The 16,641-nt window shown below is 39.5% G+C and overlaps 1 protein-coding gene across 2 annotated transcripts in view; it reads right to left on the bottom strand.

Annotated features, from left to right (window-relative positions):
- The window catches only part of LOC113476640 (catenin delta-2-like), a 254,882-nt gene that overhangs the window by 132,402 nt on the left and 105,839 nt on the right, over positions 1–16,641 (bottom strand). The window contains exon 1 of one of the 2 annotated variants that reach the window (XM_026842474.1): positions 16,538–16,633. The exons of the other annotated variant lie outside the window; for it this stretch is intronic. The gene's annotated coding sequence lies outside the window, so the exon portion shown is untranslated. Of the gene's footprint in view, positions 1–16,537; positions 16,634–16,641 lie in introns of those variants that run through there. 2 annotated transcript variants of the gene reach the window in all.

Here is a 16,641-nt window from a genome sequence, read left to right as displayed (position 1 = left end):
AAACAAAGAGACTCCTAGATTTGCACTACTCATTCTAAGTAAAACAGTGAATAGAACGAAATAATTAAATATATTGGACTGGATTTGTGGTTATGGTTCTGGGGATCAAACACACAATCAACACTTGCTGCACTCCAGAGTTATCATGCTTCACTGAAATAATGGGTGTTGCTTCTGCAACTACAGGACAGATTTCAGTTCAAAAACTAGTCAGTTGCCACCAAAACCCTGTTCAGGAAACTGTCAATAGATTAAAATGCACAGAAGCATATCTACAGGGATGTTCCTCACAGGAAGGATATCAGAGTTACTGCTATGATACAATTATAAAGTAAGAGAGTCATAGGAATCATTGTTACTTTCACTGAATTGGGAAAAAAAAAAAAAAAAAGAAGAGAGGAAAAAGAGAGAGTAAAAATAATGAATGAATCAACTGGTTCCATAACCGCAATCAGGATATTTCATTGATATTACTGTGGAAGTAACCTGAAATTCAAGCCTTTAGTACAGTAAAACACATCAATCAAAACTGTGTCTATCCCTATGTGATGAACACAGGAATCTTCTAGCAGTGTTGAGAACCCCAATGATTTTGTCCAAGACCTGGCACATACAATGCACATCACTCAAGCCCCTGATCTCAAAGGCATAACAAGCAGGTAGGAGTTGCAACTCCCTTTTCAGAACAGACTGGTTCATGATATCACAGTATTGAAATGAAAAGACAAAGTAAATAAAAACAAGCCAGCACACACCGAATTTTAAATTTAGTGCTTTAAGTGAATTTAATGGCAAAAAGGAGGTACAAATTGATTTCCAGCCACAGTTTCTGAGCTGTGGTTTAGAGCCATATCTGTTCTCCCTCCTGCCCCCCATTTTAAATCCAACATCTCTCCCTGCAGTGGGAACTTGGACTGGGTAAAATGCAGGCTCTCTCCTCCCCACACCTGGCAGCGGCTGAATGCCACACACATTCCCTCTTCTTCGACTGCAGGCACCGTTTCCATGGTAGCGCCAGGATAACCACTCCAAACTGGTCAGGGAGGGAGGCAAGGAGAACCGCTGCCAGCCCCAGCAAAGCTCCCTCTCACCTCCCCGGGCAAGGCACTCAGAGAAACCAAGGGCAGGAGCAAAGCTGACCATGCAGCCTGAGAGGCCTGGGAGGGAGGGATTGAAGGCACAGGCAACACCACACAGCATGGAAACGTCCCTTCGTGTCTCATAAGAGCTGCTGTAGTTCAGACACCCACAATACAACGGTTTGACGGACCAGCTGTGCAGATAAGTGGAAGGAGATCTGCGATGGCCAGAAAGTGCTCAGTTTTCTTCCCCTTCCACGGCGTCCAAGAGTATGTTGCCTGCGATTCTGTAGCAGATGTATTTCTGGCCACTTCCTGGTTAAGGAGAAGTAGAGATGATGCCACACAAGAGCACATTTCTCCACTTGTTGCGAACTGAAACAGCACAAGGGGACCTCATTTCTACTTCACAAATCACCAACACCAAACCCATGGCACCAAAGTTTCAACTGGATTTTTCAGCATGTCACGACCATGTACATGTTGGGATTATTTTGTCAAAGCCATGTGATTTGCACAGCTGAATGTCTCAGAGACAGAAATGAGATGAAATGTGACACTTTGAAATGATCTTGAATAGCCTGAAATAATGAGAATCGGTAACTGCAATCTATGCTTGCAGTACATATCAAAGATGCAAGATTACTCTGACCACTTCCAAACCCCAGCCTGCTCACACGACGCAATGTATCAGTACCACACACAGGCCCTAACCATGCACAGGAGGCATCTTCACAGGATCACAGAAAGGTTGAAGTTGAAAGGGACCTCTGGAGATCCTCTAGTCCAACCCCCCCTGCTCAAGCAGGGACACCTACAGCCAGTTGTACAGGATTGTGTCTATCTGGAGTATCTCCAAGGATGGAGACTCCACAACCTCTTTGAGCAACCCATGCCAGAGCTCAGTTACCCTCACAGTAAAAAAGTGTTTCCTGATGTTCAGAGGGAACCTCTCGTGTTTCAGTCTGTGCCCATTGCCTCTGGGCCTGTCACTGGACACCACTAAATAGAATCTGAGACTCTCTTCTTTGCACCCTCCCTTCAGGTGCTTATATATATATATTGAGATCCCACCAGTCTTCTCCAGGCTTAACAGTCCCAGTCTCTCTCAGCCTTTCCTCATAGGAGAGATGCTCCTTCATCATCTTAGTGGCCCTTCACTGGACACTCTCCAAAATGTCCAAATCTGTCTTGAACTGAGAAGCCCAGAACTGGACCCAGTGATCAAGGTGTGGCCTCAGCAGAAGGGAAAGATCACCTCCCTTGACCTGCTGGTAACAATCCTCCTAAGGCAGCCCAGGATACCAATGGCCTTCCTTGCCACAAGAGAACATCATTTTCAACTTGGTATTCAGAAGGACCCCCAGGTCCTCTTCTTGCAAAGCTGCTTGCTAGCTGGGTGGCCCTTAGCATGTACTGGTGCCTGATATAAAGGGGCATATCCCTGTCTGCAACCAGCATTACCAAGGTTACCAAGGCAAATGCATGTCACCCCAAAATAGAAAAATTTGACTAGACATTTGACATGCACACAGTATTAGGTAACTTTCTGTGCCATTAAAATTACTCTCCCTCCCAGAACACCTCTGCAGTAAAAAAGAAAATGTCTACGAGTTTTCCCATTCTGACCAGTGAGAGATGTGTAACTTCCTCCTTGTGTGCCTGAGGGCTAGGAATGCATAGGATGTCCAATTATATGAAAGTTATATGGGAGAATATTATATTATATTATTTTCTGAACTGATCATGGCACTAACTCTCCCTGTTCTACCTGAGAAGCTACAGTTGGCTATAGTCCTGAGAAGCCTCTTTGCTGAATAAGCCTGGCTCCTTTGATACAGACCCTTTAGAGGGGAGTCTCAGCAGCCTGGAATACACAAGTAGCAACATTTGCAATGCTAAAATGCAAAAGTAGAAGGAAAGACTACTTAATTTTCTGGGCCTGTTCTGTTGTCTAGTCCTTGCGTATTTTAGATTACCCAACCACCTGACAATGAAAATGCAACATCAAACTGATTACTTTGCAAGTGCTGGAAATTTATAAAGTAATTTCCTCCTTGTGTTAAAGAGGAAGAGTACATACTTAGTGTACTAGTCAGGATTTTAAGCCAAATTTCACCTCTACTGAAGCCTTATTATTACTGTGTTACTTTCCCATTCTTAAAGCTTGATTTCTGTTTGGTAAGGACTGATATTTATTTTTTTTTAAATATATATTAGTGGCTGGCAAAGTGTGTATCATTTCAAAAAGCAAAGTCACTGGAATTAGAATGAAAGAAATAATTTAATGGGATGCACTGACTGTAGTCACTCTACTTCATTTCTTCAAACAAGAGACTGCATTGACCAAGAAAGACATTTTTCTGGCTCATGTCCATTGCAGAGCAAAGTCAGAAAGAGAGCGACAAAGAAATGCAGCATTCCCTCCCTTGAATACATTCATGAGAAGTGGGCAGAGACCTTGCAACAATGTTTGGGATGTCTTTGAAAGCATCATCAGAATATAAAGTGTCTCTAGCTACTTCCCACATCTTTTTTTGGAAGAGCAAACCCCTCCACAACAGTGTAATACCACTTAGAGGAGGATTTTTTTGAAATTTAACCCTTATAAATCAGCTTCCTTCCCTTTAAGCAGCTTCATATCTCCACACTGCAAACAGTTTCTATCTTCTGTTCTTCTAGTTCATGTTTGACACAGGAGAGGAGTAGGAAGTCCTGTCAGATTCAGTACTACCATAAGCATGAAGTACAGTCTCTACAGACAAGAGGCAGCCTGGAAAACCAACCCTTAATTCTGTCACCAAGTTTGTCAGCTTGATTTGTCAGGACTGGACAAAGGGGAGCACAACCTCCAGGAAGCGTTCTGAAGTGGATACCAATTTTTTCTAAGATTTTAGTTTCCTTTCCTGAATTTACAGAGCACATCTCTCAATCCAGTGAGACAGGCTTTGTATCTTCTAGTGAGTTTAAAGTTTTATGCACGCCACTACTTTGGGCATGTTTGATCCCATGCTCATCTGTCTGTTTCTCAGATAGAGAGGATGACAGGTATCTCTGTAGCAACCAAGTACACATAGTTCTGGATATAGGACTTCAGGCAAGTAACTTGCAACGTTTTACCTAAAATAATATTCTACAGTTAGAATCCCACTAAAATGGAGACTACAAAATTATATACAGTGAAACAAACTTGAGACTGAGAAGCAGGCATGTGAGAAATAAGACTGAAGATAACACAGCACAAAGAGAACTATGTGACCTAAATTACAATTTTAAATATGTAGAAACAGTAAAAATTTGGATAACTCAAATACCATGACCTTGTAACTACTGAAAATGCTCACTTTTTACCGACAACCACTGTATGCAAATGATCTAATTACAAACATCAGCACAAAATGCCTTGTTGACAAACAGGGGGAAACATTTCTAGCAGCATAGGAAGAACAAAAATACATTCTGAAAATATTACTATGTATACTGAATAATGAGGCCTCATAATAGATGCTGAATCTTATTTATCAAAATTTTGCTGTTTGATTCAGATGTTAATTTCATGCTGCATTAAATGAATAACAGATAAAAATCCTTTTCTTTAAATGCTCACATCAGGTTCAAAATTACAGTTTCATACATTTTTAAATTAATCTTACAAAGCACTGACTCTTAAATTTCCAAGACGTGATGATTTAGAATTGTAAAGAGTTCTAGTAGTGGGAATGGAGAGAGAAGAGAATGGAGAAGATAACAGACATAGGATGCTCTACCCATATCGGCATAGTGACTACAGGAACTTCTGGTTAGAGGATAGCCGGGTTCACCATCACTTTCATTTATACATAAATGGACTTGAAGAAAAATTACTCATAATTTAACAATCTGAGTAAATACTGTTAATAATTACTGATGTATTTTAATATCCTATTGATCAAGTTTAGCCAACGTTCTATTTCAGTAATTTCAGAATTGACTATACTCTTGGCACAGAGAGTAGAAAAACAAAACAAAAAGTAAAAATCATTCAGTTAAAAAAAAAATGCCTCTAGGTCTATCTAAGGGTGAAGTTTTAAAAATGTGTAATAAATCTTCTTTCTGTCTGTGAAGGTCTGAAGTATTCAGTTGCACCGCAAGAATAACCTGCTATATGTCAAAGCCACAAAGTAACTCATCCCACTGTAGACAAACCTAACATTCAAAAATGTGTGGAAAGAAAGATTTAAAAGAAAGAAAAGGTCAAAAAATCTGCAGCTAAGACACAGCAAATATGGCTGCTGCAACAGGTGGACTGTTTTGTAAGATTACCGTAAAATCCTTCTCTGTAACAGAGCAAACCACAATGTGACAGTAGATAAACTCCATTAGAGTGATCTTAAGTACATGTAACCATGTAGACAGAATAAGCCAAACATCTGCCCATGTTTTTTTCTGTACTATGTTGATGTTGCTATCATTTGAGCACATTATCCACATGTCCCCTGAAACCATGTATTGCAATTACCATCAACTGGTATTACACCTGCTGAAGAGGGCAAAACTGATTGACTACAGCTTCTCCTGCTGTTGAGCTCAGCCAACAAGCTGTTCGTGAATCCTGCAGATGTTTTGGTAAACTGGGCCAAACTGTTTTTTTTTTAAAAAAAAACTAATTCAAAAAACCCTAAATCCACAAAAAATACACTGTTTTTCACAGTTATTCTGTATATCACTGGTATGTATTTCAAAACATCAACTGAGATCAGCATGAGGTGAATGACAAAAACTGTAATGAACATGAATTCCATAATATATAAAAAATATCATGTCATGACAAAAGTGTGTCCTGAAGCAATAACGACAGTGCTGGCAAGCAATAATGACCAGGCTCCCACTGCCAGAAACACTTTTAATCCCTTCATGATGTATGGATTTAATTTTTTCCAAATTCCCTTCCAAGATAACTTGATTTTTAGATGGAAAAGCACGTTGTTTTTTTAAAAATAGACCAACTTTGTCATTCAGAAAAATCAATCAGAAAATGCAAAGTCCCTATGGCGACTTAAATTTCCATCTGATATCTCCCCCCAGACAACCAAATGGCTAATTATTCTCTTAAATCATTCCATGAAAATTAAAAGTTAAAGGAAGGAAAGAGAAACTTGCATAAGTAGGTTGTCTAAGAACTGGAGAATATGCCTATGTCCAAGTAAGAATTCCACTGATTTTATGGATAGCATTTCAGTTTCTCAAAAGCCAGTATTAATTAAAATAAGTTCAGCCTGTTTCCTGTCATAGAAATGTAAAGACAGGGCCAGGAGGCCCTGGCAGGACAGGTGGTTTAACATTAAAGTCTTTTAGAGTCTGTCCAGGTATCAGTCACAGTCTAGCTGGAGATCACAGCCAACCAAGGAGTTTCTTTTGCTGCTCTATCCTGCAGCCATAACATGGCCATAGTCTTTCCCAAATACTACTACAGGTGAGATTTTCTGCAAAGAGAGAAATTCACAAGTGTAATTAATACATATGCTTGGAATCAATGCTATTGTGTTTGCATGCAAGTCATCCTTGCACATAAGTGATAATATTTTTAAAGACCCTGCCATGCTAGGCTCAAGAATAGAGCCTAAAGATATAAGTTTCAGAAAAGTGTTAACAAAAGAACTTACCCATGAAAGGAAATCCTGTAACTTTTACAGAATGTTTTCAGGTAATCATCCAAATAGTGTATTGCCATAGTCATAGAATGGTTTGGGTTGGAAGGGACCTAAAGATCCTCTAGTTCCAGCCCCCCTGCCATGGGCAGGGACACCTTCCACTGGATCAGGTTGCTCAAAGCCCCGTCCAACCTGGCCTTGAACACTTCCAGGGAGGGGGCATCTACCACTTCTCTGGGCGACCTGTTCCAGTGTCTCCCCACCCTCACAGGAAAGAGCTTATTCCTCAGATCTAATCTAAATCTACCTCTTTCAGTTTAAAACCATTACCCTTTGCCCTGTTGCTACACTCTCTCATAAAGAGTCCCTCCCCATCTTTCCTGTAGATCCCCTTTAAGTACTGGAAGGCCGCTATAAGGTGTCACCAGAGCCTTCTCTTCTCCAGGCTGAACAAACAACAGCAACTCTCTCAGCCTGTCCTCACAAGGAAGGTGCTCCAGCCCCCTGATGATCTTCATCGCCTTCCTCTGGACCTGCTCAACTAGGTCCATGTCCTTCTTATGTTGGAGGCCCCACAGCTGAATGCAGTACTCCAGGTGGGGTCTCACAAGAGTGGAGTAGAGGGGGAAAACCCCCTCCCTTGACCTGCAGGCCACACTTCATGAACTTGAACTTCATGAGGTTTGCACAGGCCCACCTCTCAAGCCTGGTAAGGTCCCTCTGGATGGCATCCCTTCCCTCCAACGTGCTGAGCACACCACATGGCTTGGTGTCATGAGGGTGTGCTGTCTATGTCACCAAAGATGTTAAACAGCAGGGGTCCCAACACTGACCCCTGAGGAATGTCACTTGTCACAGCACTGCACTAAGACTTCAGGCTGTTCAGTACAACTCTTTGAGTGTGACCACCGAGTCAATTCTTTACCCTCCATGTGGTCCATCTGTCAAATCCATGCCTCTCCAATTTTGAGACAAGGATGTTGTGTGGCGCAGTCAGATGCTTTGTACAGTTCCAAGTAGATGACGTCAGTTGCTCTTCCCTTATCCACCAATGCTGTATTCCTGTCATAGAAGGTCACCAAATTTGTCAGGCATGATTTGCCTTTAGTGAAGCCATGCTGGCTGTCACCAATTACCTCATTGTTTTCCATGTGCCCTAGAGTAGCGATTACGTATCTTCTTTTCCAGTCAGCTGGAACTTCACTGGACTGCCACAACTTCCGAAATACGATGGATAGTGACTTCATTTGCCAGTTCTCTCAGGATCTGTGGATGCATCTCATCAAGTTCCATGGACTTGGGCACCTTCAGGTTCCTTAGACGGTTTTGAATCTGATCTTCCCCAACCAAGTGGCTGGTCCTTCTTTCTCCTAGTTCCCACCTTTGCCTTCTGCATTTTGGGCAGTGTGGCTGTAGCACTTGCATGAGCGCAAAAAAGCCATTGAGTACCTCAGCCTTCTCCATATCCTGGGTGACCAAGTCTCCCTTTTCCTTCCAGAGAGGGTCCGCATTATCCCTAACCGTCCTTTTATCATTGATGTACCTATACAGTTTCTTCTGTTGCCCTTGGTGCCCCTGGCCAGATTTAACTCTATCAGAGCTTTGGCCTTCCTAACCTCATCTCTGGCTTCTCAGACAGTGTCTCTGTTTTGCTCCCAAGTTCTATGTCCTTTCACCCTCTGTAGACTTCCTTCTTCTGTTTAAATGAGGCCAGGTGCTCACAGGCCTCCTAGCATTTTTACCTGACTTCCTCTTTGTTGGGATGCATCACTCCTGAGCTTGGAGGAGGTGACCCTTGAACATCAATCGGCTTTCTTAGACCCCTCTTCCCTCCAGGGCTTTATCCCATGTTACCCTGCCAAGCAGATCCTGAAGAGGCTGAAGTCTGCTCTCCTGAAGTCCAGGGTAGTGAACTTGCTGTGCAACCTCCTTGCTGTGCTAAGGATCTTGAACTCCTCCTTTTCATGGTCACTGCAGCCATGGCTGCCCTTGAGCTTCCCATTCCCTGCCAGCCCTCCCTTGTTGGTGAGAACAAGGTCCAGCACAGCACCTCTCTTCACTGGCTCCTCTATCACTTGGAGAAGGAAGTCATCACTGATGCATTCCAGGAACCTCCTGAACTGCTTATGCGCTGTTGTGTTGTGAACCTCCAACAGGTATCAGGATGGTTGAAGTCCCCCATGAGGACAAAAAAGATCAACTTTCCCCAAGTCTGCTGACCCATTCAATTTCAGTGGAACCTACTATTGAGATGCACACAAGAACACTAGAAAGGTACTCTGAGTCTCATTCAAGATGTGGTAGATCTGTAACCCTTCCCGATTTCATCTTTGCTTGAGATTGTCTATAAATAAGAGAAGCCTTTTTCTTTCATTGGAAGGACCAATACCTGAGCTACTGTCCAGCTGAAAAATGTACACCCAGAACCTTTTAAGAATATTTACATTGTTTCCCGCTTCCTCTTCTCTCCCTCCCTGAAGTCATGACTTAGCTTTAGGTCTCTGGCACAGAGCTACAGCTACAAAGCCAAATGAAGTTCTGACCTACTCGGTCAACTGAAAGGGATAGTTTAGGTTCTCAGAACAAATGAATTCAAGTCCTCAGTGTACCAATATTTTTACAGTATATGCCAGTCAGGTACTAGCATACTGTAAAAAATGTATTTATGATGCGCTACACAGTTTCATTGTGATAAGTTAATACTAATTTAAGGATATACTTTAAATTACTATTAAACACAGTGAAAGTAACAAAGTAAAAGGTACTGAGAAAATAACTGTTGGGTATATTGCGGTGTGAAACTTTCTTCAAAGACAGGCAACATGCAATGAACACTGGGGGAGTACATAGATGCATGTTCTCCATTAAGTTCCTATTTAAATGCAGAGCTAATTGTGATATCACTGCTTATGTAATTTTGCACTGTATGTATATTTACAGGGGCTTTTAAGGAACTGCAGAAGCTTACTTAAGAGGGACAGTGGCACTTGAAAAAGTCATTTAGAGGTACATTTAAAAAAAGTAAACACTTTATGGTGGTAAATATTTATTAGAAATAAAGTAATAGGGTACCCAAAGGAAAAGCAAAATTATAGCTGAAAAGCTATAAAGAAGTACTTCTTTCATCTATGAAACAGAATTAGAGCAATGGTCTTAAAAAAAAAAGCAAAGCATGGATTGCCAGCACATAAGCGAATACAGCTATCTGTAGTAATGAGAGATTGGAGCTATATCCTGATCTTCTCTAAAAATGGATCTGAGATATCTAAAGCCTACATCGTATAACAGAAAATGAACGAGAAATCTATACACTCCATTATGTTATTGCTGAAGAAAATTCCCCACCTCTATAACTACAATTTCACTACATTTCATATTTTGGTAGTGAATACAGAGTCTTTCTTACAGAAGCTCTATTATTTCCTGATGAAAATCACATAGCATTGCTGCACCAGAGCACAGAGACTTAAAGTGAACTGAGGCAGAAAAGAATTATGAAGAAGAAAACATGATTGATGCAGGGGTTACCAAATACTCATATGTAGTATTAATCTTGTATGAGAACAATTATATTAAAATAAAACTGCTCTAAATTCTTTTCTATGGTTTGTTCAATTAATAGTTTGGGGAAAGCAAGCTATTCATCTAATCCTAACACCATCATGTAATTTACTGGGAATTACTTTTTAGGCATCTGTGCTTGGTAAAAAATAAAACCAAAAATATTTCAGTGTTTGAAGCTTTATGAATGTCAAGCACATGCCTTTCCAGTGCAATGTCTAACTTTATGACTGTTCAGAAAGGAACAAATATGATCAGGATACTGTAAAACTATGAAAGCCCAAGGGCTTTCACAGTTTATATACAATTTTTTCTTCCTCTTTTAATCGCATCATTCTGAGTGAATGATTTCAAACACAATTTATGCAGATAAAGCTGGTGATGTTTCACCTCCTCCATAGGATATGCCAGTATGTGATTCAGTTTACTATGTCTAAAGTAAGTTAAAGCAACTGTGTAACTCAGTTTCAGCAAAAGCACAACAAAACCTATCTTCAACAGCTACAATGGTACCATAAGGTAACCCAATGCAGATTTACCTCCTCTAAGTCAGTCAAGTGCCACTAAATTCAGTAGATCTTGGTACCTCATTTTAAGCCATCTGAGAACTTCTTCCGGCTTTTACTGCATAGCATTGATTTGATTAGGAAAAAAAAAGAAAATACTAGAGACAAATCACTAAAAATATTTCCTCTGACTCAGCACCCACAAACTTTCCTCCTTAATGGCACTGAATTTCATATGAGAACTGAGGACCAGCTCTCTCCTCAGCTAATGGCAGGGACTAGGCTGACAGTAGCTTTTTTTGAAGGACTCAGGAATAAGTCTTCACCCATGTGAATGAATATTAGTTAGGTAGGAAATTATTTAAAGAGAATCATTGCCTAGGAGTATAGGGCTGTGAACAGATAATGGCTCTGAATGTCAGGGAAAGACAGACAATGAAAAATAACTGAGCCACTGTGCAGAGTGGGATGAAGAAAAGGAGCAGAGCTCAAGTACAAAGATGAAAACTCGCTCCTCACAGAAAGCTGACATCGAGCCATTTCTATGCTTGACACTCAATCTGAAATTTGGCTATTAAATTTTTAGCACATCCAAAACCAGTTGGGAGAGTCAGCTGTGGAGCCACAAGAAATCTAATCTGAAATCAGGGCAGTGCAGACACATAACACTGCAGCCTTGACAAAACGGAAGTGGGGAAAAAAAAAAAAAGGGAAAAATATGCCAGTGTTTGTTTGTTTAAAATCTCTGCTAGCAGATTTTTTTATTTTAACTTTTTGTCTTTATTGACAATTAATCATCTCTTGCAGGAGAAGAATTTTTGAGGTTCTCTCAGATGTTTCTAGAAACAGGCTGACTTTTCTATTGCTTAAAGGCCAGCCTGTGAGAACTAACAGCTTCAACAGTCTAAAAGATAAAAGCATTAGAAGGTTCATGCTAGACTAGGCCCAGTGATAAAATATTGACCCTTCTGAAGATAAGCCATTAAAATAACAGCCAAAATCTACAGCTGTATAATATCACCTCTTCATTTTCATGTTGTTATCTACATTTTAGTCAACAGTACCCCTCTGATATTATCGATGATGGACTAATCTTAATCCTATAGCTACGCAAGAGAATTTGTATCAGGTTATGGCATGTCCGTTTTGCACATTCATAAACTCTGGCACTTAAGAAAAGTTGAAAAAGTTGGAAACACAAAAAAGCAAGATCAGTACTGGATCAAGTCAGCTTAGGTAAGAAATCAAAATAGAACTGCCTGTTACTGTTGTAATAAGGTTAATAATAAAGTCACTTAAAAAAAAAAAAAAAAAGGAGTGAAAATTCAAGCAGCAGAGGCTAACTCAACCACATCAGATTTCAGATTTTCCACCAATTCCAACTGTGTTGTGGTTTCACAAAATAGAAACGAGCAACTGCACAATCAAGGTCATAATGAAGATACTGTTACTTCCGATGTAGTCTGCTGGGCCATCCTGCACACCGGACCAGCAGACTACCTATTTCTCACTAAGGCAGGCAACAATCATCTTTGAGCCACTGTTCATGCAAGCCTAACAAGGAACGGGTGGGTACATGTTTCAGATGAAATAGCCCTGTACATGTGCCAGAATGAGTCTGTACGTACTAGAAAGCAAAAGCATCTGCTCTTAGTTCCCAAATTTGCTACCGCTACAGCTGTAGATATCCTTACACAACACCTGTACAACCCTAAAAGAATGGTAATAATAAGTACTAATTTCTCTATTAAAGAATCAAAATATCTTAGCACATGGTGCACACATGCTCAGTGATAATACTATTCAGAAGAATGCAAGTTTTCCTTTAAATAAAAATCATCAGTATTCATCACTACCAAGCAAGCTGAGGCCACAACTAGAAAAAAAAAAAACAACAAACAACCAAACACAAAAACACAACAATCTCATGACATCTGTCTCAGTGCCTGTTGATCACCAAATGATTTAATGTTGTAACTCAACAGTACAAATAGCTACTTATTTCACTCCCTATAGTTTTAGCAGAAACTGTCATGACTGCTTATTGCAGCCTCAATAGACTTTTTACAGCCTTTTCTAGCACAGAAGGAAGAGGTGCCCCAACCCTCAGTTTCTCTGACAACTTCTGAAGCTGTGAAAGTTATCTGGCTTCAACTTCTTTCAGTCCACTGAGAATAAAAGTTTTATAACTGGTCTAAATAGAAATTACAAAAATGTGATAATTCCCAGGTAATATACTAAATGTGTAGGAGTTTTTCTTATCGACTCCCAAATTCTGATTTGCTCCACCACACTGCCACAAAATCAAGGATCTTTGCCGAGTAACTCATCCATACACACTGTCATTAGAAAGCGTTAAGACACAGGGTGTGTTAAGGAGAACCTTACTTCGACTGATGTGTAGTTGTGTTTCCAACTACCTTTTCTTCCATATACTTAGAACTGCACAGTTTTGTAGCACTCAAGATTGACAGAGACGTGTTGCATGTGTTCGCAGCTGGGAGAACAAAGTTCCTTCTTTAATTGTCAGCTTTTTCAAAAGCCAGTTAATGGAATGACCATTCCAAGGATGTCACACAAAGGTCCTGACCTCTGGCAGAAACTATTTGTAACAGTGTGAACCCTACAGTAAGAGTTCTCTGAAGGGATCTCAAAAAGAAATATTTTAAATTTCTCATTTAAATTATCCCATTTATTTCCTACAACATCAATGTCTACTAAAATAAATAAACAAACCCAAGAAAATCCCCCCCCAAAACAATAACTGCTTTCATATTCCAGATTTAAATGTAGGGACAGTAGCTTCCATCAAATGTATTATATACTCTGCCAATTGAAAGGCCTGCCCAGTGTCAACATTTAAATCTAGTGCATGCTGTTAGATCAGGGCTTACCATTTTCTGTTACCTCTCCCTTTCCTCATGGGTTAAAGCAAGTCTCTAATTTATTTAGAGTACAAATTTGTATACATATGTATTTGCATATGTGCATACACACAAACATAGCACATACTAGTATCATGGACCCATTGTATGAAAGGCTGCTTAAAACGTGGAGAGTTTCTACTTAAAGTATCATGCTACAAAAAGGTGTGTCAAGACCTTCTACTTTCGTTGGTTATTAAGATGAATTTTTACAAGTGACAGAAAGTTGTTTTTTATCGTATCTCTCTGTCAGACACTTCAGGACTCAGCAACTAGAAGACTGAACATTTTTTTTTCAGAAAAACGAGAAGAAAAAAATAAACTATACCTTCTGCTTACAATTATTTTAGTGAAAGAATGCCTAAGCTACTGAACATTAGTACATAAACAACTATTACCTGTATAATAAAATCACTGAAGTAATTCCAACTTTGCTTCAACTTCCAAAAATCAAGATGTTAACGTATGGTTGAATTAGTTCAGTAACTCAGAAATCAGTGGAGTAATACCAGAGATAGATTCGGATCATTATCTACCTTCACAGCACAAATGAATAATGCAAATGTGTATGCGAAGGACCATGAAGTATCTCAGCTTAGCAGTGCATTTAAAATGTATCACTAACTTTCAGCTGCTTGAAATATTTATCAACTGCAGGAGGTTCCACCGAGAGCACACTCTATTAGGGACTTCACTGAATTTTTATTTCAACACCTGACTCGGAGGACTTTAGAAAAAGAGACTGGAATTAACTGCTAAACCAACTTCAGGTACTGCTCTGTCACCATGGGCTTCATGAGTCCCTTCACAACTGTTTCTGAGTCACTTTAATATTCTTCCCACAGTCAAGACTAACTGGGGTCTTTAGGCAGTCCATCTCAAAAGGGAGAAAAGGAAGGTAACAAGTTTCTGGACACTTGACTTCAAAAGCCACTAAAATAGTATGCAATTAGAAAGCTACTGAAAGAATCGACAGTAACAAGCATGCTCTAAGACATCACAGTCAACTCAAAAGTACTATATAACAAGTTAAGCAGTCTTATTAAAATCAGTCTAGTGGTACAAACTAGTTAAAACGACAAGTTGGGTCAGCTACGAACAAGCTTGAATCAATCATGCAAAGCATTTAAACTATGGAGCATCAAATATTGGATTATTTTTCCTGAACTTTTTTTTGAAATAAAATTAGTTCCTGATCTTGAAGTAATTAACGTAGTTTTATTGGTCTATTCAAGATCAGAACATCTGAAGTAAGATTTTTTTTTCATGTTGAATACTCTGCAATACACGTCAAAAAAAAACAAACCAAACAAAAAAAAAAACCAAAAAAACAAGCACCAGCCCTTAGCTTAAGATTGAGCAATTAAACTAGTTTGGTCTAGAAAATCTTTTCTTTCCGTTTTTAACTAATAAAAACTGACAGTTATGGTTATGTCAAAAAAGAACTCCCTCATACATTTTATTTATAATGGACTTTGGGAGGGTACATGCTTATTCATTTAATTTGACAAATGCAATCGCCTAGTAAACAGTATTACTCCACAATAACATATTCCGTCAGTGTCTTGAGTCAGGAGTAATATGTAAAATCAATTGGCTCTAACCTCTCCCTCCCCTTTTTTTTTTTAGTAGAAGTACTAGACTCGGGGGTGGGAAGGGGGATGTGCATTTCAGATTTTTATACTTGAATTTAGCTAAAAGATCAAACTATTAAATAAACTGTTACCTTAAGAAGTGTAAAGATCAGTGGCAGAAAAGGCTTTTGGGACTTTTCCACATGAAATTAATTTATTTAGTCCCTTTAACAGTCAGTCACATTTCCCTGGGACTTGAGCAGCACCAGATGAAACTAGGAGGTCACAACCATGAATTATTTTCACTAATCTTCTGTAATGAATTTCAATTTAGGGAAAAAAAAAAAAAAAAAAAAAAAAAAAAAAATCTACCTGAAAAGCCTAGTAAAGACTTAAAAGGTTAAACATATTTATAAGAGATGCAAATCCCACTCTCACTTATTTAAAACCATATTCTGAAAAAAAAAGATATCACCACAGTTGAGTACATCGTATTTACTGAGAACATTTTCTAGGGTACAAAAGTACAAAGCAACAGGTCTGTAAGCTCAAAGCATGCATCTACAAAAATACATGTTTGCACAGGAAGGATAAGCCTGTTAAATTATTTTATCTCAGTGGAATTGCTGATTTTCTTAAATCTCTGCTTTAGAGTAATTTGAAACAAGAAATAGCCACAGTCAAATCAAGGGAGACAAGACACTTCCACTAAAGAGTAACATTTACTTTCTTGCCTTTAATGGACTTTAAAGTATCAATTTCTCTATTTTTAAGCCAAGAACTCTGTTTAAAAAAAAAAAAAAAAAAAAAAAAAAAAAAAAAAAAAGAAAAAGAAAAAAAGAAAACCCCACGACCAAAACCTACCAGCCACAACTTAGACTGCATTTCACACGGACATTAAAATCTAACAGTTATGCTAGCTATATGTCCTCGTGAAACCAGATTTAAAGGATTTTGAGGTCCACAAATATTTTTAAACCATTCAGAGGCGACGGTTAAAACAAGTTCTATACCTTTTCCCGAAACCTCTCATTTCACCTCAAACAAATCCCAAAGCAGCCCCAAGCAAACGGTCCATCTTTAACCCTTTACCTTTGTCGCCCACTTGTAAATTAATCTCTTTGATCACTTCAGCATTCGCTCTGGGGAGCCTCCTCAAAGCTGAGCCGAGTTTCTCTCCTCTCCGGAGAAGCAGCTCAGGCAGGTCTAGTCATTTCTTTCTTTCTTTCTTTTTTTTTTTTTTAACCTCCTTTTACCACTTACAAAAAGAAACTTGAAACACAAACCAGGCGGCGAACGCTGCCGCGCTCGGAAAGACGCCAACAGCCGCGGCGACAGCAGACCCGGGCCGCTCCGCGGGCTCTCTG

Source organism: Athene cunicularia (genome assembly GCF_003259725.1).
Source record: "Athene cunicularia isolate RWA chromosome 2 unlocalized genomic scaffold, athCun1 chr2_part1, whole genome shotgun sequence".
Taxonomy (NCBI): Eukaryota; Metazoa; Chordata; class Aves; order Strigiformes; family Strigidae; genus Athene; species Athene cunicularia.
Note: the sequence above shows the minus strand (reverse complement) of the source record. Positions and strands in the feature narration are given on the sequence as shown.